This window comes from Falco rusticolus, chromosome 5 (genome assembly GCF_015220075.1).
Source record: "Falco rusticolus isolate bFalRus1 chromosome 5, bFalRus1.pri, whole genome shotgun sequence".
Lineage (NCBI taxonomy): Eukaryota > Metazoa > Chordata > Aves > Falconiformes > Falconidae > Falco > Falco rusticolus.
In genome coordinates, this window is record NC_051191.1 from 15257228 (window position 1) to 15282320 (window position 25093).

The following is a 25093-nucleotide window of genomic DNA, read 5'->3' on the forward strand; positions in this document are numbered from 1 at the left end:
TCAGGAAAACAGCCAAATACGGACAGGTTCCTGAGGGCTGGCAGAACTATTTCAGTTCCTTGAGAGCAAACTGACCCTCCCTGAGCAGCTACCTTACTACAAGTAACACCAAGTGCTCCATGAGCCACACAGACTGCAGTCTGAAGATCTACCTTCAGTTGCTAATGTGCACATATTCATACTGGCTAATCTCCCACGTTTTTAGACTGGGCAAAGACAGTGATACTACCCTACTAATATTCTCCACATGTTTTCCTGTTTGGTCTTGTTTGGTTGCTTGTTTTACTTCATCAAAAAGAAATGTTATCAATATCTGGAAGATGATTATTGGAGTATTAATATTAGATACTGTTTCTTGGAGAGCTGTCCTCCTTTCCCACTCCAACACTGTCACACTGAGCAGTGGTAATTGCACATGAAGTGCCTCATCCAGCAAGGAGTTCTATTCCCTTCTTCATTATACTGCTGTAACCACAGAGCTCAATCTATTTCAGTAGGAAAATAATTGTTACTTGATTTTTTCCATCCGTGTCTGATCCCTAAATATGTATTATAAAGCTCCCAAGAGAAAGTATAACAGCCAACAGTGTTCTAATTTTAGCAGCATAATGAAATCATGTTCTTACCAGATACTACTGCCAGCGAAATGAGGAGAAGGAGCATGCTCTTCATCGTCTTTATGACCCTGTCCTTCATGTTCCCAGGATGCAAACTGAAGGAAGATCATGGTATGTTTTCCCTAGTTTACATTAGCTCCACCTAACTGCTTTCTCTTTTTCATGTTGTAGAGTGAGAAACAAAACAAAGGACCCGTGTCTCTAAGGGAGTTTCTAAACACTGTCACCTTGTTTGCTTGTCAGAAAACTGCTCCTTGCTGACACTCCATCCACAGACCTGGGCCACACTTGAGAAAACAATCATTAATAGGTCTTTCACTGCAATTATTTTATTTATTGAAGCATTATGAAAAGAATCAAGTATGTTCTAATCTGAAAATACCATGCTGCTTTCATCACTGGCAAATTAGGTGCTCTCTTCACACACCAGAATCAAATACTCATGCTTTTTTACTTAAACCAAGAACCTGAAGTTTTCTCATTTCTATGGCTATCAGAGAATTACTCAGGCCACATACACTGCATGCCTGGAGGTGAGATAGCAGCACACATACATGATGAAGTTAGCTTTGCTGTAGCTGTCTCAGGACCCGCATAGACTACTATGCAAAGTGCAGTGTCTCCCTTAGATTAGGCATTTAGCTAGCTAGCCCACAATACACCAGTGAAATGTTTTTGGTGTTGTTTTGTGGGTTTTTTTAATATTTAAGGGTAGTCCTAGCATTTTTTTGTCGAGCATAGTATAGAGGTGACACTAATACATGAACTGGATGCAATATCTGGTGCATCAGTATCAACTCAGAATAATTTAGCTTGGAAGGGACCTTTGGAGGTCACCTAGTCAAACCCTGCTCAAAGCAGGCTTAATTAGATCAGGTTGCTCAGGGATTCATGTAGTTGATTCTCAAACACCTCCACACAAACTTAACAGCTCTACTAAGAGGCAGATTTTAGAGATTCAGGTTTAACACAGCTCTAGAGAAACCACACTGATTTGTGAGCTAAGCTAACATCTCTAGATGGTTCTGTATCACATTCTGTGGCTGTCCCAGTGAAAGCTGACAGTAGTTTAGAGAGCTCTGTCCTGTGCTCCTGTGTTTTGTGTAGTATGAGCATGTTAATTGAACATGCTGAACATGAATAGCTAGTTTAACACTGGAGCAGGCATTGCCTATGCTTGCTGCGTGCGTATCTTAAACTACTATACACATGTGCCCTGGAGGATTCACTGATACAATGAAACTGGAAAACATACATCAGTGAAGCCTACTGATAGGAACTGAGCCATACCTACATATCTGATACTGGTTTGGGGAATCATAAGAAAAGTTTATTTCATGGTTGATCTGCATCTATTTAAAAGTGCTTCTAGGGTCTTGCCAAGTTCAGATCCAACCTGGGTTTAAAGTGAATGTGGCCACATCATATCATCTGGGAGCACATACTGCATCAACCTGTAGTACAGAGGAAGCTGGTCTTCCGCTGGCCCAGGAAGTGTGTGCCTACACTTTATGTTAGTAAAAAAATTACGGAAAATCCCACCCTCAAATGACCTAGTTATGCTGATAAGATATTAATGTAAATATATTTATACTGGCAAAAGGTCTAACCAGTCCTCTTACCTATCAGATCATTGGCTACCCCTTCATATGAATTTCCTGGGTCCACAAAGAAGCTTTTGATCTTACCAGACATCTCACAAAGATGAGCTCTGTGTGCACAGGCATGAACCAGGCTTGTATAATAAGCCTGTGATCTTTTACTAATTATCAGAGCACTGTAAAACTGCTGCTAGCTTTATTCCCTCCTTTTAGTTGCAATATACAATCTATCCCATTATTCTGTTGATTCTTTTAATATTGAAAGAACTACGGGAACATCTGGACTAAGTTTTAAAGTAGGCAGTCTTTTAGATACGTGTTTAAATTTGTTTAGCATCTAGCTTGAGTGATAGGACTGTTTCCATCCTTCTCCATAACTCAGAGATTACAAATTTTGTCCTTTATTTTCTTTCTCTTACTTCTTAGGCTGGGGTTTTGGGGGAATCACTTTTGTGTGGGGTTTTTTGTTGTTTGTTTTTTCTGTAAATACATTTTCTATCTTATTTGTTTTGTCCTTCCTTCATCTGAGAATGTACACAGATCTACTTTCAGTAAGAGTTCAACGTCCATACATATAAAGCAGACTTTCCTCTGCACATCTTGTGATAGAGACATCATAGGGGGATATGGGAGACAGCAAAGACATCTGGAACACACATGTGCTTGAAATGCTGCCATTCCCCAGCTTCACCTGGAAGTGTAACAGATAATTGTTTCAGGTGCTATGTGAATACCCATGGAGTGGTTAAGTTCTGTTTTCTCTCTGAGTGTGTCTCCAGGGCTTTCAAGTAGTTCCTGTTAAGCCTCATGGTTCAAGCATGTTGTGAGAAGAGACCATAGAGGTGACCAGGGAGACCGGGGGTAGAGCCAAGAGGAGCACACAGTGAGGGAGGAGAGCATGGAGGGCAGCTCATACAGGTGGAGTGAGTGAGCAGACAGGGCTCTGGCTCCTTCTTTTTCCTTCAGTCACTGCCAGTACCTCTCAATGCCTCCTATAGATCCCTCTTTTCTTATATCCCTCTGCTGAGTGGATTTCTGTGGTTCTCTGATTCATTCTGCCAGCCTATAAGGAATAAAGTGAAAAAGCAGCCAGAGTTAAAAAAGAGCCCCAAACAGGTTGAAAATCAAGTAGAAATAAATATATGCATATCATCAAGTACAGAGCTGGTTAGGAACAGATGAGTTAGGAGAAGGTGAGCAAGGCAGAAGTTCCCTGGTGAGACTAGCAACAGTAACTCTGCCGCTGCAGGAAGGTCAGGAATGAGCTTCCTGGGAATTTAAGGCAGCTGGATGAAGAGAGGTCAAGGCAGTGCAAGCAAGAATACACCCAGGGAGTTTGCAGGCAAAACAGAGGGAAGAAAAATTAATTGGAGCAAATGAAAAAGTCAAGGAACAATCTGGATTTTTAATCATTCCTTGGTTTTCAAGATTATTTGAAATCAGGGCATTTTAGAGTAGTGCAGAGAAAATGTACTTCTGAAGAAATGTCTTCTGGATTATCAGGTAAGGTGGAGAATGTGAGAAAGATGCTATATCTGCCAAGAAGTTAAATAATCTTCATTTCAAGAGAAAGACCAACAGATCAGAGTGCAAGAGACTGCACTGGTCTTAGGTTGGGGTGCAGAGAGAAAGAACATGGAAGTGAGGGATGTCGGGTGGGACTGAGCAGAACTGATGTGCAAGCTTTCAATTGCCTGTCCTCAGAAAAGTAAGGGATTTTAACAGAGGCCAGCCTCAGACAAGTAGCCTTGCATAACAAAATGTGCAGGTTCAGGACATTAATCTTTTTTCTATGCATTTAATTCTCAATTGGCTTCCAGTCTGTCAACAGGAAAGAAATGTTCTCTCTTCAAACACATCAGAGGTTCAAGACAATTTCCCCATTAATGGCTATTTCAGCCAGAGTAGTGGCTCTCTTCTTAGCCAACTCACATGAAAGGAAACATTTTGCTCTTCTGTGGTAATTACTCACCAAAAATTGAGCAGCCTAAGGAGAATTTTCACACACTGGTTCCAGCCTCAGTTCAAGCATATTTATTATTGTTATTTTATGAATTAAATCACCTAGACTGTCAGGTTTTATTTTCATCTCCTTTTTCTTTAAACAGTACAGCTTCTCCATCCACTGCCTTGGTAACCTTTCCTAACATATTAAAACAGTACCTTAGCATCCTACACCAAAAACTTATGTACCATTTAATTTGATTTCTCAGCTAAAAGCTTCCTCTGTACTATTTGTGATTGAAAAAAGCAAACTAAAAGTCATGAGTACTACCCACGCTACCTTAATCTCACCTAAAGCAATCCCATCTTAGCAAGGTTAGTAACCCATACAATTAAGCAAAAAAGTCCCAGACAGATCTCTGGGCCATCTATTTTCTAGCACTGACTTGCAGACACATAAACCCACTAGTCACCTCCTTGATAATTAACTTGAGATGTCTGCTAATAAGAATTTATTCCATCACACCAAGAGCTTTTTCTGGGATCCAGGTTTAAGTAAAGAATAGTCTAGAACAGGGGTCCTCAAACTACAGCCCGCGGGCCGGATATGGCCCCCCAGGGTCCTCAATCCAGCCCCCGGTATTTACAGAACGCCCCCGCCCCCCTCCCCCGCTGGGGGCTGGGGGGGGGGAAACCAAGCAGCCGCAGATGACTGCCTGCCACTGCATCTGCATGCCAGCCCCCTGGTTAAAAAGTTTGAGGACCCCTGGTCTAGAATCTGGGTAAGTACACACAGAAGCCCCAAAGCACTGCTGTTGTCAGTGCTGACAAGTTCCTCCCATTGCTCCAGCAGTTATACACCTAAGGGATGAAAGGATTTGTCGGAGAAGGAGGAATCCCGGGCGTCTGTCTTTTGCCACAAAGAATCTGAGCACTTATTTTAGAAGGACTGAGAATATGTAAGGCATTAAGAAGGGGAGATGGTTCTGGTACTTCCCATTCCCTCCACTCTATCTTGACAAATGTGGACTGAGGCAGATAGAAGATTACAAGGATGTAAGTTCAAGAAAGCTCCAGATGTACTTGAATCCTCCCTACACAGAGGTCAAGTGACTTCTCCAAGGCCATACTCCAGAAAAGCCAAAGTTCTCACTCCCAATCTCAGTCACGATGAGTGTAAAAAGCACACTGTTGCCGAATGTTTTTCTCTTTGAGAAGTTCTTGTACTGCTTAAAAATACTTCATTTTTCTTCTGCAATTAACACAACATGAAAGTCAGTGAAATACAAGCTTCAAATATTCATTCACCTGTGCAAAAGTAGACTATATCAGCAACTACTTCGTGTTTTATGGTTCAAGATCAAAAATATGGGGTGGTGTAGAACATTCAATACCTACGAGAAATTATGCCACTTGTCCACACCATTTACATATGTCACTTGAATTTTAATCGTGTGATTTGTCTTCAAAAAAACAGTTGTGCAAGTAATTATTCAGTGAAAAAATGTGTTTAGGCCAATGAAGTCTTCTTCCTGAGTTTAGTAGATATTGGATCAGGACCAAGACCCATGTGGCAATACTTTGTACCTCATGATACAGTATTTACTGCATATTACAAGTTTGTTTGTTATTGTAATTGCTTGGCCACCTGACCTGATTGGTAAATACATAAACAAGGATGTGAAGTAGCAAATTATGCAAATGCAACAAGAAAGAATGCTCTGGGCAAATATGGGTACAGAAACTCTGAGTTTGCTATGTACACAGCATGATGCACTTCACTTAGTCAAGTATTTTAATGTATCACAAAGAGTTCCTTGAACAGGCTTTTGCATCATGCAACATACTCTATTTTATCTATTTTATCATCAAAAGGCATCTGACTATATTTTGCAAAAGCAACCTTGCATTTTAGCACAAATAAAATATTTTCTATTGACTTTGGGAAAAAAAACCCAAACCCAAACCAGTATACAATTAACAAAAAAAGCGTCTCTGAGCAAAGGGTGAGTGCTCGGAGGGTGGAGTTTCACTTGGAGATGGACAGGTTTTTACACCTCAGTTCCTCCATTCTTTGAACTGGAGGAGTGAGAATGATTCACTACTTCCTAACAGTGTGAAAATTTGTTTGTTTATGGTTTCAACAGCTGTGAGCTATTCAACTGGGCTCTCTAACTCTCCCAGGGACCAGAGAAGGGGCGTGTGATGAGAGAAGGGCATGTAGATACACTCTAGTTTTGCTTGGGCTGCCAAGGCTGTGGCAGGGACTGACCTGTGCCAGGCCCCTGGGGCACCATGCTGTGTGACAGTCATCTTGTTCACTTCCAGCCCCTCTCAATGGCTGCATCCCCAGAGACACTGGTCAGAAGTAGCTCTGTGCTCTCCTGTGGGATTCTTTAATTTTTTAATCAGATGTAGCACACAAAACTAGCAAATCTCTACCTCAGGTTCTTGCTTTATACCTGATTCTGCTCTTCCCTGATCCTCATCCTTTTCTGGCTTATTGCTCCAGGGCTCCAATGAGCTTTGCCTTAAGTCCCAAAAGGTGCTGAATTTACTCATTTCTCCTTGGCAGATCATAGCCCAACAGCAGCCCATACCTGGAAGAGTAACATTCTCCTCCAGGTATTGGCATGGCAAAGCCAGTGAGGAAAAAAGTACTGCATATACCTCCTACCATAGGCTTCCCCTGGGGGAAAAGTGGCTTCTTCCCTCCTCTGTGGCTGAACCTGACATCTAGAAGACATGTGTAAGGGAGTAAAGAGGGATGTTTCACTCTCTTCGCCATTTGTTTCACAGTATAAGCTGCAGTCTAACTGTTGGACTGAACTGTCTGAAAGAGGACAATACTCTTTTCTGCAGGACTTTAAATAACTGCGAGGTCACTGCTCAAGGCTCTGTACTTCTGGTGTTCCTGTGAGCTTCTGCCCCATCAAATGACTACCCATCAGCTGACTGATGGCAACTGCAGCATGCATAGTCTCAGTCCTTCCACTACTATGGATCAGAGAGCATGCAGCTGTTTGATACCACCTGAGGATTTAGTGTATCATTTTTGTTTCTGCTCCGTTCACATACTTAGCAATAGTCAATGCAGTAGTACCACAATTTACTCAGCTACATGAGGACATGAGGACAGAGATTTGTGAGGCAGAGGATTAAAGCTGGGGCTTTATGAGCCCCATATGTATCTCATACATATGAAGTATGAGACAGTGAAGGGGCTTGGTGGAGAAAAGGTTGGATCTCTGCTGGGAAAGTTGGGGAGTGAAAGAAAGAAAAGGTTGGGCATGTGAAGCTGGGGTCTTGGTCTGAGGACATGGAGATGTGCAGTAACAGGATGAGGGAGGCAGTGTATGTGGTTTTGAGTTTTTCACTCTAAGAATCATGTGGCAGAACAGCTGTGACAGCACAGACGTAGGTTTATAAATTGGAAAAAAGGCTGAGTGGTGGGGTGAATGGCAAGTGGCAGGCATCTGCTTGAAGAGGAGGCTTTGGTGGTCCTATGACAGTGAGGGAACAAAACCCCCAGCTTTTCCACAATAATTTCTGTTTCTAACTCAATACCTTGCCTGGGACGTACATTGTCTAAAGCCATCCTTGGAATCTTTCCACATTTGGGTAACACTACTATTTCATCTAGGCTACTGGAAAATAATTTTAATAATCCTGATCTCACAAAGATCAATGACAAGCCTGATTTTGAAAGAAGCAGTTTCAACAGACCTGGGCCTGAATAAAGTTGTCTGAAGGCAAACAAAATCTTAATCATGCAAAGAAGACAGATGCAATATTCACCGCTGGCTCTGTTCCTTGCTGCCTGTAAGCTCTGTGACTAGAGAAAGCCTTTAGAAGTATCACACAGGGATAGGGCCAAAATAAACCGGGTGCAGACACAGAATCACTTTTTTACAGTTGCTGAGTTTAGGTTATGCTTATTTTATCTGACAGCAAACACGAGTGAAAAAAATAAGCCACTTATAAGTGACATGAGGCAACATTATATCTGAGTAATGACTTGACTGAGTCAGCCACCAGAGTAATAAGCAAAAGGCAGCAGGAAAGCAGTGCCATAGCCTGGATGTAGATACTTCTTGCCTGTGTATTTGAGCATCAACATCATGGAACAGCCTGAGACCACAGGAGCTTTCTTAATGAAACAGAAGACAACACACAGTAAGCACACTGTCCAACAAATATTTTGACAGAGAGCTGCAAAGCTCTAAAGGTAGGTGGATAGATGCATCGAGAGAAAAAGCCTCTGCAGTCCAGATTGACCTCATTCACATAAAACCCGGCTGTTACAATATGAGCTACATGGGTGATAACAAGTAAACAAGGTCAGAATATGTCCCATTGCTGTGTATGGCTCCCCTGTCCATTTCTGGAGCTGAGGGAATATTGCCATCTAGTGCCACACAGAAATCCAGCTGTCCAAACAGAAAAGTGCCATTTAATTCATGTAGGTGATGGTTACAAAGCATACTAAAAACCAGGGACATTATGTGCCAGGGACATCATTTTGGTCAATATCTTTGCCAAGCTTGTTATTGAAAATGGTACATTTTCTCCTTTAAAAAAATGACACTGTGTTGAGGGAACTAAGTAATAACACTTTGGAGGACATACCCTGTTCACAGTTGTTCAGAGGTCGCCAAAAAAGTGCAAAAGTACTTACATAGTACTTTAGCAAGTAGCAGTCAGAATGATGAGATGCTGTTGAGGATGGGTTTTATCTTACCTACCTTGAATTAACTAAACCACTGACCTGTATATGTTAATGTTATACAGTCACCCTAGGCTTCTTTTGGAAACAAAGAGGCACTACTAGGGCACAACTGGTGTCACCAACTTTAGCCATCGCCTTTAGGATGGGAAGCCCTGTACTTTTGAAACATCTGTTTCTCCACAGTGACAATCTGAAGTTCAGATCCCTCCAACCCCTAGTGCCTGTCTCTCTCTACCATTTTTAACTAGGTAGGCAATAATTTTGATGACCTGTTGGTGGAAAAATAAATATCACTTTCAGAGTCCTAAACCCCATGATTGTAGTTGTGTGATTCTCATTCGGGTGCAGGGGGGCACATGTACTCACACAAGAGTTCCCACTGACCTCAGTGGAAACAAGCGCTGGTCTGTAACATACTGCATTCGCTGCTAGGCAGGCACACCAGACCATAATATATTTTATATTCACCTCTGTGTGCAACAACATTATGAACTTCCTCACATTGTCTTGCCCAAAAGAGCTCTTAGGGGTGACAGAGCAGTTCAGTTTCCCTCAGTCAAGACCCTGCTGAGCCAGAGATGAGGGGTTTTTTTAATCAGTGCGTATGTTTGAGATACTTTTAACGAAGTCATCAACTCACTTATCTATCCTTCCAAATACGTGCCAGATTATAACAATTTTTAGTCATTGCCCATCTGGAGCAGATTCAAACCAGTGGTTGATTTTCAAAAGCAATTTGAAAATCAAAATCAATTAGGCAATCAAATCTTCCAGCTGCAAACAATGTCCAGATTTTCAAGCCAACCATGTGATGTTTATATATGTTGTCTTAAAATTACTTATGTCCCACCAGTACCTCTAAGTTAATTGTCATGTTATTGCTTGTGGTTGTGACTTTCCCACTATTTCTACCCACTAACCATGTAAATAAAAGGATTCACAGAGAGAATCAGAATCAATAATGTAAAAGAGTATTAATTTTCAGCCTGAGAAGGGTTAGAATATTTGAGACATCCACCATTCCATTTTCTTTTAAATAGCACGACTCAAAGTTAAGCAAAAGGCTGCTAAATTCATTTGTTTATATTTTAAAAATTCATTATTTCACATCATCAAATATAAATTCTTACAGGGGATTTTCTCCTTTTCTACGCTGTTTTTAAATATGCTGCAAAAAATGAGTATCACAGGTTCCCCCAAATGAGGAATTACTTAGGTAATAAAATGTCTCACAACAATAGTAGTGTATAAAGTTACTGATGTCAAACACTGTCAGTAATTTTTAGGGGTATTTTCTTTGCTTTAGAGGGGCAGTCACTTAGCAAAGTCCTTACATGTGATATTAGAAAAGAAGTAGCATATATACACTGTCCTGAGTGTCAATAAATAATGTTGAATTAAAATTCCATCTAAAAAGGAAACTGAAAAGCAAGGACGGTAGATTTATAAATACACTTTAAAGCACCTAGAAAGGTGACTTTATAAACCCCTCACTCTATCATCTCAGTTCCCCATAACTAAGATTAGCTAAAAAAAATCTAAGCTAACAGCTTCCAGAAATAAATACCAAGAAGCTAGCAGCATATTCTGGAATTCTCCCATACCTCTTAGTCCATGGGGACACAGACTGACCTTTCAGATGCAACATAAACCCAGCTGATTTCCTCAGGCTTTTGCCTGAGATGAAGGCTAGCTCAGACAGTCTGGGTGTTCCAGGCAGGCAGGAAAGGATTACTAACGTTAGCTCAATATCTTAATTGCTGTGCTTAAGAGGCTGCATACTTGCCTACAGCTGGATCCAGCACAGAGAGAAAGCACTCACTGACTTCACCGGGATCTGGATCAGCCTTTTAGGTTTGAGGGAGCTGGGGATGTGTCAGGATGGACATTTTACCTGCTGGTACAAACTGTCATGACCCACTGACATTTGCATTAGCTGAGCCTTTACTGCAGGACATGTGCAGCTTTATGAAGCTATGACATAAGATAAATTCACAAATTGTTTTCCTGTGCTAAGGAGCTGCAGTGACATGACATGCCAAATCTCTTTAAGAATGAAGAGATGGACACCCCAAAATGTTCACACAACCAGTAGTCCAGTTGGATGGACAATCTTAATGCAAAGAAAGGTAATGTCCATGCATGTTTAACAACAACACCTATGTATCTTTTGTGTTAATTGACACTAATGGCAGACAGTGGGGTTTAGCCATTTTGCTTTACTGATATTTGCAAACCTCTGAGACTGTTTCCTAGCATAAACCATTTTCCTGGACATAGGCATTTTTCTTGACAAAACCAGCCTAAGCTGTACAGTCCACTTAGTTGTTTCATCTCAGCCTGGGGTAGCCCAGGCTAACATGTCCGCACAAATGCTGGTGTTGCCGCACAGGGAACTGAATCTATGAATTGATGCTGGGTAAGAAGTGAGCAAGTGGATGACACAGCCAGGAACAAATAGCCAGGAAACAGGGGGTCTGGGCAACTGCCTGTGGAACCACAGCCTAAAACACTCCATTTGTGTCCAGAGGATGTGGAGTAATGATGATCCAGGCTGTGGGTACACCATAAATGGGTTTTACAGATCCTGAAACCTCTAATGTTGTTCCTGGTTTGTGAATACAGAAATTTAGCTTTGCTTCTGTTAAAAAAAAAAAAAAAAAGCTAAACATTACACTATTAGATTTTTCTGTTGAATTTAATGCTCTGGGAAGTATCAGAGGGGCAGTCACCATGTCCCAGCTAAATGGTTTGTAGCAAATTACTTTATATTCTTAAGCAAAAAGAATTTAATCAAGTGTCAGAAACAAACTACATCTTGACAGATTCACAGGGCTGCTGCTGTTTCAATGAATTTGTTGCCAGATTTGTTTACAAAACTTCTTTTTCAGGGATGGGTGAACTTCCTGGAATTTGCCAATCTTTTGAATAAATATTGTGGAGGATTTGTAAAATGAGAATTAATTAGACTTTTCCTCTGAGAGTAAACCAGGCATTTTCTCAGTGTAAAAAATTGCTTGCAAACAAAGGGAAGTATTTTGGTGACGGGTAGAGAGGCAAGGAAACCTAGGCACTCCCTTTCTTTTCCAAAAAAATTCTGGGATATAAGAACTATGACTAATACAGGAACTGTAATTTATACATTAGACTTGATGTATAACTTTTTAACCTTCTTTACACTTCTGAACTGAGCTCAATACATTTGACTTCAGCTTTCAAATTCCTCAGTTTTTTTATTTTTCTATGAGTCTTTTTCCTTTGGCCGCTTCTGTACAATAGGTGGCAGATACGTTCATTTCTGGATGTGGGGCTTTTTGATATTGACTCCTGTATATGACTTGTGTTTCTGTAACGAAGGCCTCTGAGTGTTAGTTTGGACAGGGGGTATCACCATCTCAGACAAAGAAATAAGCTTACTGTCATCATCCTTTCATTCTGCTGGGATATCTGAAAAGGATCAGATAATGAAATGCTCATCCTAGCCAGGGAGAAACAAGTATTTGTATTCCACCTTTTCCCTCACTGCAGGTTGTTTCTTTTGGTGGGATTTTCAGGGGAGTAGATGTTATTGTTTTAAGCGATCATGAGGAAAATATTCTTCATTCATGAAAAAGCAACCCTTCTGCTCTTTCATGTATAAAGTCAAGAAACAGTCGCTAAAGATCTCATCTATTACAATGATTTTGCTGTGGCTCCATTGGAGAGGAATTTCAAAGATGGTAACTGTTCTAATAGAGACAAACAATCCTCTCATTTAAACTAAAAAGAAATATTTTTTTTTTGGTCAAATGCCACTAACATGAGAAATTAGTCTTTGACAAAAGTCTTCACTGCCACTTCACATTTGGAAGATACTGTTTCTGACAAAGCCAGTGGCAGACGTCCGTCTGGCAACAGAAGTCTGCCAATGGCAGCAACAACTTGAGGTACACCAACATCACTGTCCAGGTGAACTAAGCACATGGGTTGTTGGCAGTTACCACAGATAAGTTACAAAAGAGTTCACAGACTTCACAGAAGACACAGGATTTTAAAAGCATGTGGCACTCAGGCAAACATCTTTGATTCTTTAGGTATCAGATCAGGAATATTGATTCTTCCCAGTTACCTTTCCCTAAAAAACTTCCAGCTTTTGAAGTTATCATGACTAGTCTTGAGGTCTGATCAGTCAGAGTTACCAGACACTGCTGCTGTCCTAACTAAATTAAACTCCACTGGGTCCACCCTTCCAAAGCCTTGCTGGGTGCTTTTAAGCAGTGTTTCCCATGGTCATATGCATGAAGCTGTATGTTGGCAGGATGGATAAGCATCTCCGTTTTAAAGACAGCCTCAAGCTTTTGCTTAAAGAGGCTAACACTGCCACTAACAACTAGGAAATCCTGGCAGATAGTCCACATGAATATCTCCTTCTATATTTGCACCATGTCAAGCACACTATCAGCACTGAATAAATAATAATCATAGAAACCTGGAGTCAGCCAGAAAATAGCTGTGAATGAGACATTCATATTTCAAAACTTGAAACTGCAAAATTATCTTGTTATGATTCTAGGAAAACTGTTCTTTTCCTTTTCACTGTTGTTTTCTTTTCCTAAAGGAGAAGAAATGCTACCCCAAAAAAAAGGTTCTTTGTCCTCTATTACAGAATTACACATCTGAAGTGTCCTTAATAGATAAAGGAGCTTCAAGGAAAATAACAAAGAACAGTCCTGATTTTAAATTGATAGAATCCATTTCTAACTGGGAAAAAAAAATTAGGAATGGAATGCAAATGTATTATATGGGAGAAAGAGAGAGAGCAGCTGAAAAAGGGTTTTACCCGATAATCTTGCTCTTGATAATGTCTGGACAAAGTCAACTTTTTTCTAAATATGATTGAAACTCCATGTTAAAAGAGATTTATATGAGTCATAAATCTTTGAAACACTGAGCAATATTCATAGGGAATTCAGTGTCCAGCTCTATAAAAATAATAATATTAAAGGGCAAATCCCTTTGGTAAAACAAGTTGAATTTGGTAACTTATTTAGTTCAGACACTTGACAAACATTTAGGGTTGCACTTTCTTCCCAAAAGAATCAATTATGTCACCTTTTCTGTTGAGGTGTAGGGCTACTGTAGCATACTAAGGGTATTTCAAGACTGTGTTTTTATGGTTACAGATAAGAAGAAACAGATTCTTAAGGTACATTGAAATCTGCTTTTATAATTGCTGCCAGGGATACATGTACAAACATTTTTTTCATGTATTGGTCATATTTAATGGAAATATAAAAAGATGTGAGGAATGCCTCAGTATAATCAAATTGCAATTAAGTTAGTCCAGAAGTATTTGTCAAAAGATATAATGGCAAGGATTATAAAGGAGAAGACTAAACTGAAAACACAGAATGCCAAAAATCACCATCTGCTGATATGATGGAGTATCATGCTCAAAGCTGTTAAGGTGTTACTAGAGCTGTTGTATGTTACAACATTAAACAGTTAATTGGAGTTCATGGATTTTAAGTAAAAGGACTGGGGACTGTTTTTTACCATAGCAACCACAAAAAAGAAATCTCTTAAAGCTTGTATGCAATGTGCACCAACAAAAAAGCAAAGAAAATAAATATATTTGGAATTCAGCATTTAAACTATAATTATTTGGAGGAATTCCTCTTTCCAAATTTACATTCAGAGTATCCTGGAGAGAATAAGACATTCATTCCAAAATTACCAAAAGTCTTTCCAAAGGGACAAGAAGATGTATTAAATTCTGTACCTTATCTCACTAACAACTGTTAAGATGACTCCTGCTGCTTAGGTAAACAGAGTAGGGAAGTGAATGGGTAGAAAAGAAAGGAAAACTTCTATCATCTCACTGATGTGTGGCCACTTGTGCTGCAGGCAGGGTGTGGGTATAAACGAATCAGTCAAGATCACATGTGTACCTATTGTAAACTGTTGTTTACCTTTTGCCACTCCAACCATTTCTGTTGTGTGCTGAGGTTAGCCTATATGTGCTCTTTTAGCATGAGAAGCAAGTTACGGTGACATTTCTGATTGTTTAATCCCAGGTCAGTTCAAGTTAGAGAGAAGGACAGGAAAAAAAGGAAAGTAAAAGACAACAGTGACATCATCATCATCACCATTCCTTAAATATTAACACATGACATTTTGATACCAATGGAACTTATTATCCATGCTCCCTTTTGAAACAAATTGCTGATGAGTTCAACCATCTTTCCAGCATAGTTCAGTTTTGATGGAATAGTTATTTTGATGTATGATTCTTCTGAAGCCTTTGCAAAGGCTGGATAGCTGTAGGGGCAGCAGATCAGAGAGGCAGCCCAGCAAATTACCTGAAGCAGTGATCTAAAAGGTGAGACTGGCAGGTGAAGAGCAAGAAGGAGCAAGAAAGATGGACGTCCTGCTGATTGTTTTACCCAGAGGATACACTGAGGGCAGCAGACAACAGGAAGGATTGTATTTCATCAGCCCCGAACTAACTAAAGATTTGAGTAAGGAAATGTTCCTAGAACATCTATTTTAACTGGTGAAAACAATTGCATCTGTGGTATCTGCCAACTCTCATAATTGTCTGCTGTTGTTTTAAACGTGTGTATGGGAAATTTTGCAAAATCTAGGACCAATAATCCCATGGCTGACACAGCATGCTCTTAGACTCTTACACCACAAATGCAGCGTGAGAACAGAACAGAACAGTTGGCTGCATTAAGATTCAGATTGACTGAGGGGATTCTGTAGGCTGATGTAAAAATTTCCACAGGCAAAAATATTAAACCCTGCATAAATGGAAGAATTCACCCACATGAGCACTTTCAGGACCTAGAGATGGCCTTCAAGTTTTCCCCCTGCAAACACAGAATACACATGTTCGTGGTTCCATGCACCCGTAAGTTCTCCAAACAAGACCATTTTCTAACCCCTCCAATGTAGACTCATCTCTCTATTTCAAGGAATTTGTACTGTACTGCTATTAAATGTTGTGTTTATCAAGGGACAGGTGTTAGGTCTTTTCACCACCTTAACTCACTGTTTCCATACAGCCTCTGACTTCCTATCTGTATTTGTTTATAACAGCATGACATAAGTTCTGATCCATTGGTTAAGAACAACTTTAGAAATATTTAACAGTGCCCAATTCTACTGTGACACAAACATAAATTCCATAAAATGCCACTGTTTATGCTACTAATACATTTGACTTGGCTGTACTGATTATGATCATTATGATGGTGGGTGTGGGCACAGAAAAAAGGCTCCACTATTCTTGTAAACGGAAGAGTAGACACCTCTTGCCAGCCAAAATATGTTTAGACAGATAATCTTCCTTGAGATTTTTCAGTCCGCTGTACATAAAGTATACTGATTTTGGTAGCTTTCCAAAAGATAAACTATACAGTCCACTACACATAAAGTATTCTGATTTTTTGTGGCTTTTCACAGGCTACAATCGTAACGGTATTTTGAAGTCACTAATAGGTGCAATGGCCAGAGAAAAATAACATTCTTAGCACAGAAGGAAAAACAAGCACTGTCTTATCAGATTATTATAGTCCTTGAATGTAAATATGAATACAATTAAAAAAGTAATAGCTCAGATTTATTATATGCAGAATAAGACTCCAATTCCACACAAGGAGGAAGAGGAGTTTGTGTTTAGTAAATGGTTTGAATTTAAATATGTTTAATTGATCTATTATTATTGTATATTTTTCAGCAGAATTAAACATAGAGAAAATTCACAGATGCCCACTGTCTCGTAAAGGAAAAACATTTTTTTTTTATCTGTCGATTACAAGATTTGGAAAACAACAGACAGTTCTGGCTATAATCTTGCATCAAACAGGTATCTGAACTACAAAATACTCAAATGCTGATTTTATAATGATTTTTAGTGTGGTTTTTTTCTCCTAAACCAGTATTTCTCACTTTTCATTGGTCTTGCAACTTTTGCATATATCAAATGTCACATGCTGATTATCTACAAAACCAGACAATTCAACACACAGAGCTGCATCACTGGAGGTTATTAGCCAGTTAAAATATTTGTTGGCCTTAGACATACAAAGATTTTCTTAATCTAAACCTGCAAAGTTGCAATCTTAGCTCCTAGGCATTTCAGAAGTGTGCACCCTTTACAGGCAACATGGGATATTTTTAATAAAGTCTCAACTTTTACTTTGTCTTCTTGACTAGCTATGTTTTTCCTTCTAACCCCAGAGAATCATTAGTACTTTGTGCTTATACTTTGTCTGCTTGAAGGAAATAGTGCCTTAGGAACACTCATCAAACTACAGGTTTCCAATAAATAGACTATCAAAGGACAACATATTTACATCATTAAGAGGAGGATTTAATTCAAAAATTCATTAGATCTGTGAGACTGTACCTGAGGCCTATCCAGATCTGTTCTTTGCAGCCATGTTGCCTTTGTAAAATGTCTGGTGAAGTCTGATGACAGAAGTGCAAGGTAGCCTGTGAGACGTTTTGAAGGATGGCAGTATCAAAACATCTGTGAAACAACCTCCTATTGCATGTAAGCCAATGCTTAAATATCAAGCAGATTTTTTACTTCAGGTGCCATTAACTGTCAGGCACGTCGCTCACTATACCCAAATTCCTGCTAAGGCCTTGGAGATCCATTTGGGCTGAGTACAGAATTCGCAGTGCTTATCAGAATACACTATCTTTGACTCTTCCAGGTTGGGATGGGGATCTTCTCAGGACAAAGCTCCTCACAAACTTAGCATGGCAATGTGAGGAGCTACAAGAGACTTCTCTGTACAATAGATGAGACACAATTGATTTCTGGCACTCCACTTCCAGCCTCAGCCAGAAATACAAGACGAACAGGCTTGCTTTCTTCTGTGATTTCAACATGTCTGCTTCCTGTACAAGCTGGAAAGAGGACATACCATAACAACTGTCAAAACATTTCAGGACCTCAAGCAATGTGTGATTGGAGCCAGCTTCTGGAAGCAGTGAGTGCTTGGGGAGCTGTGCAAGCGGGCTGAGCCCTCACTGTCGACTTGCCTCGCTATCCGGCTATCGACGGATTTAGGGCCCAAACGTGACCTCCACCAAAGGCATCACTGCGACCTCTTGTCTGGGCAGCCCCAAACTTCCAGAGCCAGGCTGAAGTAAAATTCAACTGTCTCCCAAATGCCAAGGGGCAGTCCACCCAGGCTGAAATCTTTATTTTGCTATTCTGGCAGCCCTTGGAGTGCCTCCCCTCAGCCTACTCACACACGCCGCTTGGCCCTGTCAGGAATGAGCCTCCATTTACAGTGGGAGTCAGTGAGCCCTTGGGACGGGGGAAGCCTGTGCGACAGCACTTACAGAAAATGGCGGGAGGGGAGGCAGGCCTCTGCGCTGAGGGAAAGGGGCCTCCAGCCAGGGCTGGGGGAAGGCTGGGAAGGACTGCTGGCTGCCCAGGGAGAGGCAGAGGAGAACTGGCTGCTGAAAGAAGAGGAGAAGGAAAGAGAGCTTTCCCCCAGACAGGTGAGGAAATGTTTAAAAAGGAGAAGAGGGCAACTCTAAATGGCTTTGTGAGGAGAGAGGCAGCCCACTGGTGGGAGGTGGAGACATGACTCCACTGAGGGAGGCAGGGGAGAGGAGAGGCTCCTAACTGCAAAGCAGGGGACAAAAAGCAAAGGAAGGCATATTAAAGACACGGTAGCGTTTGGTGAGGCAGCTGGGCCCAAGTGTGAGCATGGTGGGTGAGAGGCTGGGAGCAAAAAACAGGCCCCAAGATGGTGCTTCAGCAGAGAAACCCGATGGGAGATGAAAACCTACTCTGCAGTGTTAGGGTAAAAGTGACAGAAAGAAGCAAACAAAATTCAGAAAAGTGAAGCGTCTGGAATAAAGAGGGATACAAACAGGAGAAACATGGCATCTACACTGAGAGGCAACAGAAGCAAATTGACTGCGATGCAGTAAGGGAGATGCAGAAAGTTGCTGTTGTGTGCTGCCAACACACACAGACGTGGCTGGTGAATGGCAAGTTATAATATGCATTATTCAGCAGGGCAAACTTAATTTTTAATGAAAGAATATTTCTATGCCTACCTCATGAGAAATGTTTTAAGATCTTTGGGGAGCCGTATTTTGTGTTTTTTGTTATTCACACGGGCATTGTGAGAGACCAAAGCTTACGAAAGTAGCATGCTGTTTGAATGCAGACTTGATACTGAGGTGAGGGTAACTCCATCCCCCAGTGTTCTTTATCTCTAAATCTAAAGAACTTCGCCATATCTTTAAAAAATGCAGGGAATTCCTACAACTTTCTTCGTTTCTGTCCCAAGTGGACAGTTAAGAGCCTTCCTCTAGACTCTGGATATGGCCTTCAAAGATATTATTGTTGCTGTTATTTACCAAGAAACTGTTTCAAATAAAACAGATAAATATTTAGTAAGTAAAATACAAGTGATTCACTGCACCAGTTCTAGACATGCTTAATAATTTTAAGGAGCAGTAAGAAACATGCCCTGAGGATGTTTTAAAACAATTCCCCTGTTATCTTTCCTGAATACCTGTCAATACAGGGAAACTGAATTTTAGCCTGTCAAGCACTCTGACCTGTCATTCATGTCTCACATCTTCCCAAATAGCCATACTGTTAAGAATCTACCCCTCAGTGTTCTGCAGTGAATACACTCCCCCAACTTGGTCTAATCCTCAGCTCCTTGCCCTAAGTCCACCTGATGAAGTGTTACACCAGGGACCTTGGGTAGTGTGTTTTAAGAAGTTCCAAGTTTGAGATCCATGTTTCATAAGGGTTCATACTATAGCGCTGAGACTGGATATTCAAGTGTTTGGTGGAAGTCAGGACATGGGGAATGTTCTCGAGGGAGAGAAAGTATTGGAAAGGAAGATGGGTCTGAAGTGAACTCTCAGCCACTCCTAGATGAAACCTGAAACTGTTGCATAAAATAATGAAACTGCTTTGTTTCTTACAAGCTATTAGTAAGTCCTCACATCCAGTGAAGATGCATGTCTGCACTGTACAAAGCAGTCCTATAATACATTGATACTTGGCGTTACTAGCTTTGGTATCATAAACACTCCAGCTATGGTAATACAGTACATAAGATAAATTATCCTCTTGAAAAGCAGGATAAATTATCTGCAGTACAGTGCTATGTTAATGCATTTAGACTACAACCAATACTTGAGCAAAATTGTTTAGAACAAGCTTTTAGACACTGGAATCAAAGGATGTGCAATTTATTTTTTCACAGTGCTTGCATAACTGTCTTGGGTTTGAAATGTGTAGTAACTGTTGATTTTCACCTCTAGTTCACGGCCTTTTTTTGGTAGCATTTTTACTTGAAACTTTCCAGAGTTTACTGTAATACGTTATCTTATTGTGCATTTTCTGTTCATAGATCTGTGCAATATACCGTTTAGTTATACTTTAGATTTCCCTTTTCATCTGATTAGTGCTGCTGTAGTGTTTGGAGCATTGTTTTGTTTTGTGTGAAGCAATTTGCAACACTTGTTTGAGAAATATGTTTTTGTTAGGATACAAGAGTATCTCACTTAGAATTTCTTTTTCAGTTCTCCATTTTTCTAACTGTTTCTGTTTTGAGTGCTGGCTTCTTTGGCTAAGATGGAACCAAAAGCTTAATTTAGATTTTTTTTCTTGTGCTGTTTCAGAGGACATTAAAATAGATTTCTCTACTATGAGTGTCTATTTAATACAGTTTTCTAGCTCAAGATTTCTATGATGGCATCCACATGGTGTTTGAGACACCTTCTGAAAATACGAAGAGCTTAGAAATAGTACAGAGACTGAACTTCTGGCTAGAGTGGCTCTGGGGAGCCTGGCTCATAGTGGCTTTTACATTTGGCTTGTTAAGTGCTGAGCTGACTTGTTTTAATGGCCATCCTGTACGCATCTTTTTTGCAGAAACCTAGATAGGGGGAAGAGGGTTAACTATCTGGTTTGTTTAATGAATTTAGCTGTTGACAACGATCACATAGCAGACAAGAATGCTACACCACATTATTATTTTTTTTTTAAATCAGTTTTGCCAGAGAAAGGCAGGACTATCTATCTGGTGGGTTTTGCACCTTCCCGATATAAATGCCTCTGGCATCTTTTCCTCTGAAGTGTTGTTGTAGTATTAAATAGTAACTTGATTTATCCACTGTGGAAAGAGAGAGTACAGATAGTTAATCTACAGGCTAAAATTAGCAAGAGTGTAAAAATCCACTATAAAAATAATTTGCACACAAGTCAACATATAAATTAGTTTTACACTCCTCAAAATCCTCGAGGAGGTTTGATGCTTTTGTAGTTGTGTTACCAACAGCCAGCTAGTTTGCTGGTGATTTTCACATGCAAACTCCATTGGTGACTATCTTTAAGAAAGTCTTGTGATTCATCTACGGTTCCATTCCCACCAAACTAGATACCTGCGTTCATAAAACTGTCTGCTAGGTAATAATTTCTACTATGTAAGATAAAACCACTATTGTGGTAAATCCATTGCAAAATAGGATCCTGAGAAGTACTAATGAATCTCTTGCCAAACTGCTTAAACAATAATGACTTTGTCACAAAAATATCATATGTTTATAATCTTGTTATAATAGTGAAGCCTTATACAGCTGGGGTTTTTTAATACTTTTGTAGCCCATTAAAAGCCATCTGGTGCACGTACTGCCAGGTGTACATGATTTAAAGCAGAGGGTCACAAATTTTTGTTGTTGTTATTGTGACTACACATGCATCTTCAGCAAAGTCATGTTTTCTCAGCATATGACAGCGGAGTTGATATGGAATCATGTCATTATTTCTACATGGTGACTACATACAATGTTCCTGATAGCCACATGTGAGAACTGCTAGTTTAGTTTGTTATCTTTTAACATTTAGATCCTGAAAATCATATAAAAGTTGGATGAATCTCCACATAAGCCAGAGATTGATACACAGGTTTGGACCTCTTCTAAATGTCGTAACTTTTCCTGTGCTTTTATAAAGCCCAACTCTTTAACTATAATCCTAGTAAGTAGATGTAGGACCATATGATTTTTATCTCCTGGTTACTTGGTGGAAAGCTTGCATTTGGAAATCATCTTATTAAAAGACCTGTGATATATGGATTAAAAAGATTAGAGTTCAGGTTTCATCTGTATTTTCCTGCTTATTAATTAAAGGTCTTAATTTGCTTATAGTTTACTTTTTTAATTCCATGTTATGATTGGACCACTGTAGTATTTAGAAGCTGCAACTAAGATCAAGGCTGCATTATATTGAATTCTGAAAAAACACATGGTAACAGGAAGCCTCTAGTTGGCAGTTGAAATAAAACAAGATCCATAGGGACTGGGGAGGGAAAGAAGTACCTTTTCTGACTGACTTAATTATTTTTCTATAGCAAAGTGACTTGTTCAAGGTCATAGAAGAATTAAATTTTTGTATTGGTGAGCAGGTGCAAAAGAAACAGAGAATGTTTAATCTGCACTTTCATGTGCAGTTCTTTTGCTCATTTCCTATGGAAGTAATTCTTCTATGATCATGTTTGTGCCTTTCCCTCCCTTTTTTCCTCTCCACCCATAACTTTCAGATCCATTGATTAATAAAAACAAATTTGAAAGAGGAGCAAAAGTCTTAAATAGAACTGTCTTCCTACAAACTTTGTGAAAGCAGATGCCAGGAAAAAGGAAGAAGAAACCATCTGAATGCCCTTGCTATGGTAAAGCTGCAGCCTGAGTTCACAATCACAACAGAGAACTACGGATATTCCCAACCATGGGAAAAAGTTCTATAATGTCAGATCAGCTCTCTTTGTATTTTGCTACAGGGCTGTAGAGCATAACACAGTTGTCCATGCTCCATACACTAGTTTGATTTGGTTCCAGTCCGGAGTGAAATAAGTAGTGCTCTTGGGGAAAAGCCCTAGCGCAGAATGGAGGCTACTTTTGTGCAGCTTCAGGACTTGCACCCTACAAACCAATGGACACGAACTGATCTATAGTTTCCTCAGGGATGGGGTTCATTCCTTGGTACAGACAGAGGTAGCATAGACATAATCAGAGCAGAACTTGCACTTTTGAAACAAAAGATGCTGATCGTTAGGAAGTTGGGCAAATCTGTTCTGAAGACTGTGGAACCATTTGTTTAATGATAATGTTGTTCTTGAATACATATGGCTGGGAGGAGGAAGAATTCCTTTGGGAGGGCTTTGGAAACCTTTCTCTTGAACTGTAAGTCACTGGATTGTTTCTTTTTAGGAAGGAATTGGTACATCTTGCATCTTTGATTTAATGCTAATTTTCCTTCATATGGTCTGTTTCTGTTAGAGCCTAGACTGTAGTTCTGCAGTGTGTCATGGTAAGCAGCATGTAGATTAGTGCCATGTGTTAAAGTTGGAAAGTTTCTTCACTTTTTTTGCTTGGTTTGTGGCTGCTTGTATTAAATAGTTTCCCCCTCCCCCTCCTGTTTTTTCTCAGTTGTGTGGTTAGGAATTGCTTTATTGCTTGTGTATCCTGTGGCAGTGTTTAATACTAGATGCTTGGCCATACGTACTTCCCTGAAATCTTACGTTGGTTTTCATTGATGGGGATTTCCTGGGTGCTCACATGACTTGCTTTTGTACCTTCTCTCCAGATACATGTCTTGGGTAATCACAGAAGTGTTATGACATAAGCTGTGCAGTGTAACTTCTTTAATTATGAGACTGTTTGTCCGCCGTAAAGACTTTTGTTCAACTATCCTGCAGTGAATTTGAGCACAAGTGCCAAACATGGTTGACTATTAAGTTCATGTCATTTATCATTCCTTCTAAGGAATTCCATCTTGCTATTCCTAACCAAAGAGTTTTATGTGTAGTGAGCAAAGTTTTCATCCTCAACATAAGCACTTTATGTCTATTCTTTATTTTTTCTTCCTCACTGATGATTATGTCTCCTTGTAATTAAAAACATCAATCATATCCATTCCCAGCTGAATTTTGCTAGACTAAGTCAAGCTCTTCTCATATGATAGACTCTTAATTCCTTTGATCATTCTGATAACCCTTTCCACACTTTTTTGTAGGAAGATTAATTTAAACTGGTGGCTAGAACTGTACTTAATATTCCAGGATAGGTCTTGCCTGGGCTGCATATTATACCATGACTAACCTTTCTGCTTCTGGAAATTCCCTGTGTAATGTATCTAAGGTCACGCATCTTACGGCTGCTTCACACTGGTTGCTAATAAGCCTGCTGCCATTGACTGGTTCTCTTTTCAGGCATACTTTGGTGAGCTTTCTGCCTCTCTCTTTTAATTGCGCTCCTGTAGTTTCTTGTAGCTAATGTTACACAACTGGAGACACTCTGGCCAGGCCATAGGGTATGACAGCTTTTAGGCTTGCCTCTGGGTATTACAGATAGGACTTGTATATTCCAGCTACTTTTTGAAAGAGGTGGAGTGTGAATGCTGTCTGTATTTAATACTGCATCCGTTGACAGGATATATAAAGCAAAGGGTTTGTCCTTTGCCCCAGATGTTTATCCATTTTAGCACTGCAAAGAGCCCAGTTCTAATGAAACTGTAAGAAATTTACTTAAATTGATTGTAGACTGTACTACCACGTACCTTTCTGCAGGCAGCAGTGCTGACTTCAGCAACTCCTGTCCTGCCCTTCTGACCACTGCTCCAACCCTTGAGGGAGCCCTAAATGCTGTTCTTTTTTCCTGAGTCTAGATTAATTCCATGCTCTGCTTCAGTGTTGTCCCACCACGGTTTGAACCAGCAAAAAGTGAATGGTGACAAAGGGCCTTAAATGAGAGGCTGGGAAGAGAGGTAGGACGGGGAAGGGACCACATACAGTCCACACCACCACTCTGAGAAGTGTCTGTTGAACCACAAACTTCAATATCAGTACTCCTGCTGGGGCTGTACAGCTGTCTGAAAGATGCTGCATGTGGAGTCAGTGAGGCTGCTTAAATGAAACCAGGTCCTTCACCAGTGAGTGGTGTTTATGTTTGGCTTGATAGGTGTGAGCTGGAGCAATGTGCTTATGCCCTAACTCCTTAGCCAAATTAGGTATATCGAGTACAGAAATCTTCACGGTAGTGTTATCTTCTATTCTTATCTCAATAAATAAGCCAGAAATGACACGGTCCTGAAATTACATTAGAAGCATGTACATCCCATAGGTTATGTATTGCGAGATGGAAACCTTGGCATTATTGGAGAG

General features: G+C 40.1%; 1 protein-coding gene across 1 annotated transcript in view; it reads right to left on the reverse strand.

Moving 5' to 3' along the window:
- CDHR3 (cadherin related family member 3) overlaps window positions 1-25093 on the reverse strand; it is a 66700-nt gene that overhangs the window by 40834 nt on the left and 773 nt on the right. The gene's annotated exons all lie outside the window — the stretch shown is intronic.